General features: G+C 40.5%; 1 long non-coding RNA gene across 2 annotated transcripts in view; it reads left to right on the forward strand.

Moving 5' to 3' along the window:
- The window catches only part of LOC123343354, a 59,174-nt gene extending 45,773 nt beyond the window's left edge, over positions 1 to 13,401 (forward strand). For both annotated transcript variants that reach the window (XR_006572213.1, XR_006572212.1), the window contains exon 4: positions 12,526 to 13,401. This is a non-coding gene — a long non-coding RNA (uncharacterized LOC123343354). The remainder of the gene's footprint in view (positions 1 to 12,525) is intronic.
- Positions 13,402 to 14,079: the final 678 nt, after the last annotated feature.

The following is a 14,079-nucleotide window of genomic DNA, read 5'->3' on the forward strand; positions in this document are numbered from 1 at the left end:
ATTTTGCTACCATCAGTGTTTCTTTCCCATACCACATTGCCAGAGAGATTCCTTATGCACTGAAGGAGCATTACAAAATCTTACAAGTTTGCTTAATTTTTGTCATGTAAAACAAATCCATGAGAACATGTGTTGGCTTATAGGGACCCAGAAGGTGTCATGCAATTTATGGCAAATCCATGGATTGAAATTGTGGGTGGTCATGCAATGAGAAGTAAACACAGTCCAGTTTTGGAACTTGTTATGCCATTGCAATGTTGTGTTTGTAGAAGCAGCCTGAGAAAAGATAAACAATCCGGAGATACAGAGGGGAAAAATCCCTTCTGTTAGGCCACATAAGACTAAATCAAGTCCTAACAGGTACTTTTGTTCATAATATTTACTTAGCAAATTATAAAGCTGTAGACCAGCATTCCCTTTTAAAAAGTGCTTTTAGTTTAAAAGGAAATGCTGAAGAGCAACATCATGCCATGATGGAGACTAGTGAAATCTTTAACAATTTTTATATTTCCTCTATTTTGCTCTTCAAGAATGAAGTTATGAGTGTGGCTGAGAACTTACTTAGGACTCCATGGGCTGCCTTTAGCATAAGGCTGCGCTATGGGCACCTCTGTCCTAGCCTTTCACTTTATTAAGGCTCAGGTTCAGATTAGAGTTCAAGTGAAAATGAGTTAGTGTTTCATTCTAGCTCCTGATGGGCATTAATACACAGCAGAAGTCATTGACACAAAATGGCACAGCTGGCTATCTCTGCTCAGGAAAAGCCCAGGGTTTGGCCAGCAGCAATACAGTAGCGTAAAGCTAAAGTAAATTGTAGGGCGGTCCATGAAATGAGAGAGATTTTTTCACGTTTTACATTTTAAGCATTTCATTGAAATTTCATTTTCAGTCCAAATATAGTAAATTGGCAGAGCATGGGGAAATTTGCACAATATGTCTCTGCAATACAGGACCCAATTCTGGTCCTTTTAAAACTACTGGCAATGTGTCTTTGATTAAACTGGGACCAGGATTTCTCTCTTTTAGTTGACCCTAACGTGTGCTATCCGTCCTTCACTTACGTAAGTCACTTACATGCTTGATCAAGGACAAAATAATAAACTAAGGGTAAAGAAACTCCTTTCCAGTCTTTACATCAAAGCGTCATCTGTGGTTCTGTTCTGATAAATAAGTGGGTAAAACATCATCATAAAATTCTGCATTTGCCATCTGGTGATGATTTACAAGTCAAACATTCAATTTACAAGTAAAAAGATTATTTTTTGACTGTCAGACCAAAAACCTGTACTTAGGTTCTGAGAGTCAAGCTCAGATTTTTCCACCTCATATACATCTCCAATAACAAAGGTCAGGCCACCTTCAAAATGCTCTCTTCCCCTTGCAGCTAATCCAATGTTTGATATAGTTCAGGGTGAGGTTTGGGGTTTTTTAATTTTGTGTTCCTCTCGGTGCTGAGTATGTGATCAGGGTTTATTGTATATGGTTAAGCCTATGTGACACTGATATGGTTGGTTGTTTTTGTTCAACATAAACCACAGAGCAAAAGCAATCTGCTCTTTCAGAAATTCCTCTTTTTCTTTTGTTATTGTCCAGAAGCTGTTGTACATAAAAATTGTTTATTACCTGATTCGCTTTATTTTGCTTGCATTGGTTTTCCCATTGTGGAAACAGAGCAACCTTTTCATTCAGACCCTTAGTTATCTAAGCTAGCATCAATCTCAGGAAAAACATCACTCCGTATGTCTTTGAAAATAAATGCACACAATTAAGGCGTTTTTTTTGCTGGGGCAATGATTCAGCTAGTCTAAAAAGACTTCATGGGTTTTAACAAAACTTGGTTTATGCTACAGAATACATCCTCAGTCTGACTGTGCAACCCTTTTTCACAATGTTCAGCACTCACCAATGGAATTACGTACATGAGTAATGCTCACCATCGCCCTTTGTGTGTTTAAGTATTTTGGTGGTGTGTGTAGCGCTAACAGGCAGGAAATTCCATAACTCACTAAAATTGGCTATAGAAGGCATTTTGTTGTTACATCTGTTCCAATATCCAGCACTTACAATATTTGCAGGGGTAGCTCTGGGTGACTGAGTTCAGCTAAAATAAAAATGGACCAGAATGTTTTCCAAAATTGCAAAAAAATTGACCGTAAACCTTCTTTTTTTTTTTAAAGGGATTAATTTAGTTGACTGTTGTTGACTCTTTTTTCATTTTCCCTCTTTGAACTTCTGGGGTTTATCTGGAATTGGAAGTGGAAGTTCCAAGATAAAACACTGAAGCCATTGGGGTACTCATGCACATAATGGAGTCTTTCCATTAACCTGAATAGGCTATGAATCAAAGTTAATCATTTGTGTAAATCCTTACAGAATTGGGCCCACAGTAAAAGCTTAAGAGTCTGATCCTGCAAACACTCACTAAGTGCTTATCTATGCAGCACCACGGTGCGCACTAGTGGGGTGTGATTTCTAAAGCGCTCTTACATGCTGTGCTCTAACTAGCCCATGTATACCCTGCTGGTGTGCTCTAAAAGGTTTGAAATAGAACTATGTCAGTGGGCACTAGGTACTTTTTGGAGCATAATAGTAGCATCTACATAGAACAGATGGAGTATTCTACAACTCACACCCCTTTAGTTCACACTGGGGCACCATGTAGACAATTTCTCAGTGTATTATGCTGAAATAAACAAACAAAAACATCTTAAGTTGATTCATTAATTTACAGAATTTCTTTAGATTCAGAAGAGAAATCTATTCACTGTGGTAAAAGCCAAACTTCTTCCTGTTTATACATGTAGCCTCATAATTTTATAAATAGGTTGAGTTGATAGTATTTCTAAAAAGTCAAGCATATAGTTGATATATAAATAAAGGGCGAATCCTTCTCCCTTTCCCCTCCGCAGTTCCACCGGTCACAGAGGAAGGATGCTGGCTGTCCACGCAGGGATGCATATGTTGGCACTGTGTAATTTGTGATGAGTGCTATTCATTGTTCAGATGTATGTTGCTGAGTGTAGGGACACTGTCTCCAGGATAGATATATCCAAATGGATTTGATAGCCATTGTGGATGTGAACCTTTTTAATTTTACTTTGTTGTTGATTTCTGAGACTGATTCTGGTAACCATATACTGTAATCCCCACAGCATCAATAAGAGAGTGATTGCAGAGCTGCCAGGCCTGCACAATGACATCAGCACTTGAGATAGAATTCATAACCGTGATGTCCATGCACATTTGCAACTGATTAACTTCATTTGTTGTAAATTATCTGTCCTAGAGTCTGGATTGCATCCCCATTTCTTTGTCTGATATGCTCACACAGTCTAACATCTTCCACTGGTAATATCATCTGCCACTAACTGCACTATGAATAATAGCAGTCTTTCACATCTGAGATGATTGCTGTGGTATAGGCAATCTGCAGTGTCTTGGGTCTCCAGAGGGGTGTAAACAACATTTGAGTAAACACTGCCTCTTCCTACTCTGTAACATCTGCTGCTCACATTGCACATTTGTGCTGATTCGATGGGATGGTAGGGAGTGGTATATACTTTACTGTTTCAGAAATGTTTTTGGAGCACCTTCCTCATTTTTCTGAGCTTCAGCTGCCCCTGTTGGCACAAGGGAATGATAATGACACATCCTTATGCCCTCTGGATGTGTTTGTTGTTTGGACATATGACTTCTGTGGCTCGTGGATGGAGGTACAGAAAAGCTTTTAAATAAAATCAATAAACATGAAAATGTTGAGAACTGTTCATATGATCTTATAATACATGGTGATGTCATGCTGGGCAGCAGAATCTGTCCTAAGATCACTTTTCAGCTGTCATAGTTGCACTGAACAAATTGTCGGTTGAAGACAAAGGGGCCAAATCCTTTAGTCAATATTCAGTTTGTACTCAGACTTTACTTAGAAAAACCCGCAATTGACTTCAAGGAGAGTTTTACCTGAATAAAGTTTGAGTAAAAACTGAAAAGGACCTTGGGATAAGGGCTCTTTGTCTTCTGCAGAGCTGAAATTAAATAAAGCTCTGTGCCATAATTTGAGAAGTGCAGCTCCAACAGCTGAAAAGTGAGCAAAAGAAAAATCTGCTGTCCTACATGATAACAGCACCTTATAACATAACTCTAACAGGATCTATTAACTCTTGTGAAGGTGTCTCCAGTATACCCGGTAGATATCAAGTATTCACGGTGCAAAAATCCTGCTGTAAAATACACACTAAATTCTGCCTGGCTTGTTCCCTCCTGGTTTTGCTGTTGTTTTCATCTTCCCACATATTATTATAAGCTTTTGGCAAAAGCAACACAATCAAAACAATTCTCCACCCAATCCAGTTCATGTTCTTGAGGCAATAAAGGGAAAGAACATTTCTGTTTTCATAATGATAATGAATGCTTCGCTATGCAATGTAAAGCATTTAACTCTACTACCAGACATCATCACTGGTAACACTAAGCCTAAACAGTGTAAATTGTTAACTTAACAGCCTTATTAATGTATCTGAAATGAAGTGTAGCCATGCCTGGGTAAGTGGGGAAAATAATCTGTAATCTTTCGAACCCCTTGAAAACCAGGAGTGGTTTTCCAGTCTTTTCCATAAAACTTATAATAGACATGTTTTTTTCTTTGCTTAAATGTGCAATTTGACTTGCTGGGAGAAGGTAACGTACACGAAATCTGAAATACAGCTGTGTTGTGTCCTAATGAATAACGTCTGCTGGGTGAGACACTGAGTCAAGGGCTTAGTTTGCTGCAGAAGGAAAATATTTGTGAGTTGCTGGAAAAGCTGAAGGCTTACATCTGCGTCCCTCCGTTTCACATGCTGCATGCTAGGAATGGTGCAAATTGTTGATTTGGCATGGAACACTAAAGACACGGCTCAGCAATCTGAGGATAAGATCATTTTCTGTGTGACATGTTTTTGAAAAGCAAATGCTAAACATTTGAGGACTTTGTAATGTTTATGATCTGTTTTGTTTTCTTGTATTTGGTATTCTGTATCAGCTGTGGCATTAACACACAATCTGAGATCTCATAAGCAAAGAATTGCTAGCTCAACACTCATCTCCATCCAAGATAGATAACCGATCAGCAGAGTAGGATGTAAAATAGATTATCCTAATATGGTCTAAATGTTTACATATATACATATAGCGTTAACCCCTCTGAAGCATCCTGAACACCTGCCAGTCTGGACCATTCCAGGAAATGAAATAAATTAAGGCTTATATAAAAGGCTTGAGAGATTTGTCCTTTTCTCTATGAAGTCTGCTCCAGGAGAAAATAGTCTATTGTCAAGCTTCAGTGAAAATTAAACCCAGGATGTGAGCAAATCTTAGTCTTAAGCATGACACTGGAATTCCCTTGGTTTACAAGTTCCAATTTCATAGGTAATTTGGAGATCTGTTAAAGAGATCCTTACATATCCTAGGATAAGAGCATATTTCTTTATAATCAGCTAATTAACTCAGCCTACTTCACTTTCTGCAATGCATATAACTAGTCCACTACTATAAGTACCACTTTCTTCCACTTCACAGAACCACAGTTGAAATACAAGAGCAATGAAGTAGTACATGGAAACGCAGAAATGCTTGAAGATCATGCTCAGCCATGTCAGAGTATGATGCAATTAATTGTCCAGTGCTCGAATTAAAACATTTTTTGTGAAACACATCTGCTTATTAATCATGGACAGTCTATAATACTTAAAGACAATGGAACAAATTATCTGATCTGCAAGGCTGCTTTGTGCAGCTATGATAATATAAAACTACCATAAGCCAGGCTTAACTGTCCAAGTGAAAAGCTTCCACTGCTGGTGCTCAGGGAAATCCTTCGGAACCATAAGGCTATCATGGAGGGTTATATGATGCTACTCTCCTGGTATCCATCTCCCGCCTGGCACAGATGCTGTGGTGTGGAAAAACAGGGTATGGTTAGAGGCCCAATCCCCAGCTTCTCTATATTTCATGCCAATGACCAAGTGTGGGCCCAACAATCACCAGATCAGGGGGACATAAAGCCATTTTTGGACTACCCCTCAACCCACCAGCTTCTTGTAAAGCAAAGCATCTGGGCCATATATCCCAAAATTAGACATCTAAAATCCCTACTTAGAAGGGACACTAAAATTAAAATGTCCCGATTTTCAAAGATGCTAAGTCGCTGCAGCTCCCACTGACTGAAGACCCCATTCAAGTCACTGATTTTGGTGCCTAACTTTGATGTCAATGTAACCTAAGAATGGTTCACTCTTTTACAGCATTCAGACATAACTGTTCCATGAGCATTCTGGGAAATGACCTTCTTTATAAGCCACTGACTCTGGGTGCAAGCCTGATCTCATTGAAGTCACCAGAAATTTGACATCACCAGAAGCAGGAGCAAGTGTTTGAGTAATTAATGTCCCTTTATATCTAAAAGTAACCTCAAAAATAGTTGTTGAACTGAAAAATATTTGAGTTGTTTTTAATGTTACACATAAAGAGTGCAAAGAATATATGAACTGCACTGTAAAGTGACATGGAGTTAGGCTGTAATGACATTTTAAATAACTCAAGCCATTGTTTAAAATAAACACTCAAAAATGTAGCATGTTCTGTGTGTCAGACAGGCATTTCTAAAATTAAATTCCATCAATAGCCAAACATCAGTATGGGACAGTCTAGGCACAGTTTTTTCCTTACATTTAAGGGTTTTTTGTTTTGTTTTGTTTTTTTAAAAGAGGAACATTGATTAAATGTGCAGAGATGGAAGTGTCAATATTTTAAAAATAACACCAGCATCCTAAATATAATACTTAATTTACTATAGGACTCTAGAAATTGGATGGATTTTTAGAAGCTATTTCATCTCCTTGGATCAAATTTTGTCCTCAGTGGTGTCAACTGAGTACAAGTGAAATCCTACAGATGTCAGGAATCCAGGCCTGCGGCTGAGTCTGGGACCAGCTAGTTGACCTGTAGCTGAACACCATGATCGATCAGACTCCCTGAGTGGCTGAGAGGTGTTACCAGGACTGCTCTTAAACCCAGCCACAGCAGTAGGCCGGTGGCTGCTCAATGCTTATAGCCACAGCTGTGTTTGCTCCTGTGCCTCCCTTGTCCCAAGTCTTTCTCACAGCTTTGCTCCAGCCCCATTTCTGCTTTGCCCTGTCCTGCTCCCTTGCCTGATTCCTGACTCCAGCTCTGATTCTTGGATCTGACTCCTGATTCCTGCCTGCCACTACTCCAACCAATAGGCCTGATCACTCATGCCTCTGTTCCTGAACATAGGTGGAACTGAAAGCAGCATCTGGATGTACATGCTTTAAAGAGCTTTTTAAATATCAAATTTATTCTCCCACTTCAGGATACCTTTGACTTGATAGTTGCTCATACACATTGCCGGGGCACATTGCTAGGCCCGTACTTTGTGAGAAGTCTGTGTCCATGTCTATGTCCTCATCACTCTCATCACCCCGCTGCCGTCGCCTCCTCGCCTGGCTTTGCTTTTGCAGCTTCTGCGCTGAAAAAAGGCGCAAAACAATTGTCTGCCGTTGCTCTGACAGAGGGAGAGGCGACTAAAGACATGGCTTACAGGGAATTAAAATCAACAAAAGAGGTGGCTTTGCATGAAGGAGAAACACAAAAACTGTCACACAGAATGGGCCTCTCAAGGATTGAACTCAAAACCCCGGGTTTAGCAGGCCATTGATTTCACAAAACAAATCGGGTCAATTTCTTGTTTTAATCCACTCCATCAATCTTTTGCATCTTAGGCTGGCAGCAGATGGTGCAGTATGACTGCTACCCATCATCATCTCCTGGGTGCTCGGCAGAAAATGGGAATGACCTGGCTGAGTCACTCTTATGTCTGCCCAGGTGCTCCTGACCGACCTCACCGTGGTCGGCTAAAAGAGCACCCAGGAGTATGACAACGATGGCTACCAATCGTAATGCACCGTCTGCTGCCAAAAAGCAATGAGCTACTGCTGTGTAGCAATGCAGTCCCACGTCTGCCAGCACCCAGGAGCTGTACGGTGATGGTGAGCTGAGCGGGCTCCATGCTTGCCGTGGTATGGCGTCTGCACAGGTAACCCAGGAAAAAGACGCAAAACCATTGTCTGCCGTTGCTTTCACGGAGGGAGGGAAGGAGGGAGCGAGAGGGGGGCCTGACGACATGTACCCAGAACCACCCGCGACATTATTTTTGCTCCATCAGGCATTGAGATCTGAACCCAGAATTCCAAGGGGCAGCAGAGACGGTGGGAATTGTGGGATAGCTACCCACAGTGCAATGCTCCGGAAGTCGATGTTAGCCTCGGTACTGTGGACGCAGTCCACTGACTTAATGCACTTAGAGCATTTTGTGTGGGGACACGCACAATCGACTGTATAAAAACAATTTCTGAAAAACTGACTTCTATAAATTCGACCTAACTTCATAGTGTAGACATACTCTTAGAGTATGGTCTTTCAACAAATGGTGCACCCACTTTATAGTAATTTCATCTAAATCCTGTTTCCCTAGTTTACTTATGAGAATGCACTGTGGGACTGTTAAAAGCCTTACTGAAATCAAGATATGTCACATCTACAGCTTTACCCTTATCCATGAGGAAATTAGATTGGTTTGGCATGATTTCTTGACAAATCTATGTTGGCTATTCCTTATAACCCTATTATTCTCTAGGTGCTTACAAATTGATTTTTAATAATTTGTTCTAGATCTTTCCTGTTATCAACATTAGTCTGACTGGTCTATAATTCCCCTGGTCGTCGTCATTCTCTTTTTTAAAGATAGGTACTGTTTACCCTTCTCCAGTCCTCTGAGTCATCAGCTGTCCTCCATGAATTCTCAAAGATAATTTCTAACAGTTCTGAGACTGCTGCCTCTACTTCCTTAAGTACCCTAGGATGAATTGCATCACACCCTGCTGACTTCTACCTTATCTAAATATTTTAACATCTTCTTTTCCTATTTTTGCCTGTGTTGCTTTCAGCTTATTATTAATATTAATTGTTGAGTATCTGATCACATTTTACCTTTGTATAAAGACTAAAACAAATGAAGCATTAAACACCTTAGCCCTCTTGATGTTGTCTGTTACTGGTTTGCCTTCCCTGCAAAGTAGAGGACCTACACTTTCCTTCATCTTTCTCTTGCTCCTAATATATTTAAATACCCTCTTCTTATTGCCTTTTATGTCTCTTGTAAGGCCTTTCTGATTTTTGTCCCTAAATGCTTGTGCTATTTTTGTTTGTATTCCTCCTTAGCAATTTGTCCATATTTCCACTTTTTGTATCATTCCTTTGGGATTTTCTGATCATTAAAGAGCTCCAGATGGAGCCATATTAGCCTCTTACTATTCTTCCAATTACCTTTGCATCAGGATAGTTGCTGTTCTGCCTTTAATATTAATCTCTTGAGAAACTGCCAGATCCCCTAAACTCCTTTCACCCTTAGATTTTCTTCCCATGGGACTTTAAGTACCAGTTCTCTGAGCCTGTATGTTTTTGAAGTCCATTTTCCTTATTCTGCTGCTCTCACTCCTTCTTTGAAATCTATCATTTCATCACTTTCACCCAAATTGCCTTCAACCTTCAGATTCGCAACCAATTCCTCCCTGTTAGTCAGAATCAAGTCTAAAATGCCCCCCACAATTACTTCCTACAGCTTCTGAAACAGACAGTTGTCCCCAATACATTCCAAGAACTTATTAGACAGTTTGTTTTTTACCATGTTTTCATCCAACAGATATCTGGGGAATTAAAGTCCTCCATTACCACCAGCTCTTGTGTTTTGGATATTTCTGGTTTTTTTCCTAGAAGTTCCTCGTCCATTGCTGCCTCCTGATTTGGTGGTCAAATATCTCACACGTCTTTTCCCCTTCTTCTATACAGTTGTAGTCTGTCACCCTACCCTTTCCTGGACTGTTACATAGAATGGAATTTCTAAGACTTCCTGGTTCTGCCAGAGCTGGAAATAAGAAAAGAATAGCAGGCTGAAGTAGCAGCTGCAGCCCCCCTGCATGCTGGTTTTGACAGGTCGATCTACATAGTTTGCAGAACCAAGTAACCACACCTTTGTCTTTCTTCTGGCCTGCCCCACCCTTCACTTCATACTGCCATGGAACACAGGTCCGAGCATGGGGGAAAGTGGAGTGCCATGGAAGGCTTCTCAGTCTCTCCACGCACGCGCGCGTGCACACACACACACACACAGTGCTATAGAGCTGTTGTTGTTCTGCTTCTTTTAGCGTCTTGCACATTCCCATAAGTGGAGGGACAGGCTAGCCGCTTGAGTTAGCCTTTCCTTTGCATGTCTTCATTTTCCGTAATAGTATTGAGTAGAGATGGGGTGTAATCAAACCGCTGGTCTGCCTTCACTTGGCAGAGGGTTGCAATATGAACCCCGGTTCAGATGCAAATTTCATGGCTCACCCTTAGCTCTATAATGGATTGAATTGAGAACCAAACACTCCTGAGTTTTGCAGAGGGAAAGTCTGACATTCAGATCCAGGCCTGAATTTTGTGACTCAGGCCCATCGCTACTTTTGACTTCTCATTTGCTGCATCTTTTGTTGCCTTTTAGCAACAAAGAGTGAATGTCGAGGAGATATAGGGGAGTGGTTGGAGCAGCCAAACAGAAACATCAAAACTGAGCTCTGTTTTTTTTCAACCCTTAACGATTATTGTGGCTGGAGAATGACAGACCTATTTCGTCTAGGAGCCTAATGTAAAAAACATATTTTTATAAAACAGAGAGTTGTGCTTTGGCAACCTGAGTCTCTACAACCAGTAGGACAAATGAGAGTGAGACAGTAGCATAAACATTCCAGGAGGTTAGCAGACAACCTGTACTGCCCAGGGAGGGATCATTGCTTGGGAGCCTGATTTGTGATTTAAAGCCAACCTCCCGTGGAAATACTCAGGAGCAAGGGGGACATGTAAACTCTGAATGCTGTACCCAAGAGGTGAATCTCAACTCAGACACAGTAGCTTCTGCTGCTTCAGAGTGGGTGCAATACACACCTTTGCTGTTTGTGAGGACATAGTACACATTGCATGTTCTTATATGGAGGACTACCAAGAATCTGTGAAAATGTCTGAATCCCAAAAGCTTCATGAGCTCTGGCAAATATTGATCTTGAACCAGGAATTAATTCAAGGAAGTCCCACGCTATGCACAGGGTCAAACTAGATGATCACAATGATGCCTTCTGGCCTTAAAATCTGTGAATAAATTATTCATCCAAACATGCATACCAGAAATGTGTTATGCCTCTGTCACTTTTATTTTCCTGTAGAAAAAGTTTCAATCATTTAATGAGGAAGCAGAAACAATACCGTCACCTAGATGACACATAACTAATGTCAAATAGGAAACACTGATAGTGAATAGTTTGCAAACAACATATACTCTGAAATGTGTATGGATAAAGGAGGATAAGTTTACAAATTACCCGGCTTCTTTTTCTTATTTGGGAAAGTATAACTTTGGTCCTAATCCTCACTTGGTATAAGTAAGCATAGCTCAAGATCTGGCCTCATATTATTTTTTTAGAAGCATTAGAAATCTTGTTATAATTTTAAAAAAATGAACTGTGTTTCATTATAGTGAGTCCTAAATTATTATTCTCGTGACTCTACATATGATGTGTTGTTTTATGCCAAGGGACAGGGAACTTAGTGGTTTGTATGAACATTGCAGAAGAAATTTTTGATTTACTTTTGTAAAATGTCTATAAAGATCTTTATTGTGCCATTAATCATACCGCAATCGTGTATGTTTGTCTTCCTCATAGCTGAGCATTTACTTAAGTACAGCACAATGGCAAGTCTGTGTGAACATTTAGTTCATGGCAAGCTGGGTTGTGAATCCACCCACACTAACCTGCCGCACACTAACTGTCCATGTGGACCCTGCTGATGCACACTAACAGTTCTTATTATGCTTTAACTTACTCCTGTTTCAAATTGTCAGCAGGGTCTATGCACACAGTGCGCGGAGGGGTAGATTCACACCTCAGCTTGCTGAGAACTAAATGTAGACAAACCGTAGATTGACATATTACCCAGATCTCTGCTAATATCAAATATTGGAGACTTGTAAGTAAACTTTCCAAGTAACACACTTGATTTACTGCTTTGTTGATAACACAGGAAGGAGCAGTAACACTGGAATTTGTTCCTGGATTCAGATTACATAGATATGAAGACTAGGTACATAAATATCCTTAATTAGTTGAAGTTCATTTTCTCCTTCCAAAATCTTTTGATTCTGAATCTGAGTTTCTTTCTCTGTGTGTGTGCAGTGATTTTAATATTTTAGCAGTATGTACAGGCATAGGGCAATGCCATTAGTCTCATATCACAATATATCAAGGGAAATGTATGAGTCACTGGAAAAAAACGTTCTGAGGGCTGAGTGTCAAAGTTTTATGTTCCCAATTTTAATAGACTCGCAGATGAATAAGTCAAACCAGATGTTGGTTAGACACAAACTCTTTTTATTTGTCACAGAACCTGAAGAGGGATCTATTTGGAAGAGGGACTTCATGCACAAGCAAGGATCTAACGGTGAAAATAAGGCTCCATTGAATCCATGGGAGCGATGCAGGATTACGGATTCCATCATTTTTCTAGAGAGACAGATTTAAGACGGCTGTTGGCATCCTGTAACTTTACATTAGACTGTTGAATCATTCAGCTGCAAACAATTCACAATCCCAACACATGGCAGTGGACTGGCTAGTTCACTCATTTCTCAATGCTAGAAACCTGGCCTCAAATCATAGATCAGGTCATGGGTGAAAATGAGTTTATTGGTTTCCATCTGTTTGTAGTCCTCACACCACCACCACACAGTTTAGTGCAGCTCTGCATGATTCCTAGTTTCCTCTTATGAGAGGTCTAGCACTCCAAGAACAGTATGTGGCTTAGCCAGGCTGAGACTGAGCTGCATTGGCACAGCTACATGGGGAAAGCTGCACATCAATTAACCTTTCTATAGTGTATCTAGCATGAACCAATGCTATTAGAGTCTCATTTTCATGAGCACTCGATTCACTCATACATTGTACACTTTATAAAAAAGGTGCTTCCTACCCAGACTGGATTAGTATTCACTGTATGAGAAGTAATATGTGCTAGTTATTCCACAATGTCATTATTCCAAAAGTAGACAACTATATCTTTGTAAATATTTTTCCTCCTGTTTTCTTATTACTCTTCTGTATTGCTCTCTTCATGTCTGACCCTACCCTTACACACGGGTATGCCCCTTGACTACTCTTATGTACATAAATGTTTGAAGGGGAAAGGAGCCCATGAAGAGTTCACATTTCCCTTACCCCTTCTTCTTTGGCTCTGTCATCATTACTGCTTTTTTCTTCAGGTTTTCCCCACCTTTAAAATCTCTCTCTCTCTCTCTAAGTATGGAGGAGTTCTGTTCTGATGCTAATGCTTCCAAAATAAAAGAATAAATATCAGACTTTGCCTGCGCTAAGTTACAGCATGGATTCTTTATCCTGGATAAAAAGAGTCAGCAGGGGGGGCAGCCTTCAGACAGTCATCCTTCTAAAATCATAGAATCATAGAATTCAAGATCAGAAGGGACCATTATGATCATCTAGTCTGACCTCCTGCAAGATGCAGGCCACATAAGCTGATCCACCCACTCCTTAAGCAGGCGACCCCTGCCCCATGCTTCAGAGGAAGGCGAAAAATCTCCAGGGCCACTGCCAATCTACCCTGGAGGAAAATTCCTTCCCGACCCCAAATATGGCGGTCAGCTGAACCCCGAGCATGGGGGCAAGACTCTCCAGCCAGACCCCCTGGAAAAAGGCTAACAATATCCTATCATTGACCCATCGTACTAATTACCAGTGTGGCACTTAATTGACCTATTGACTAAGCCCGTTATCCTATCATACCATCTCCTCCATAAACTTATCTAGCTTAATCTTAAAGTCATGGAGGTCCTTCGCCCCCTTCGTCCTTCGGTAGGCTGTTCCAGAATTGCACTCCTCTGATGGTTAGAAACCTTCGTCTAAAATGAGAGAAAGAAGGAGGGTG

Source organism: Mauremys mutica, chromosome 10 (assembly GCF_020497125.1).
Source record: "Mauremys mutica isolate MM-2020 ecotype Southern chromosome 10, ASM2049712v1, whole genome shotgun sequence".
Taxonomy (NCBI): domain Eukaryota; kingdom Metazoa; phylum Chordata; order Testudines; family Geoemydidae; genus Mauremys; species Mauremys mutica.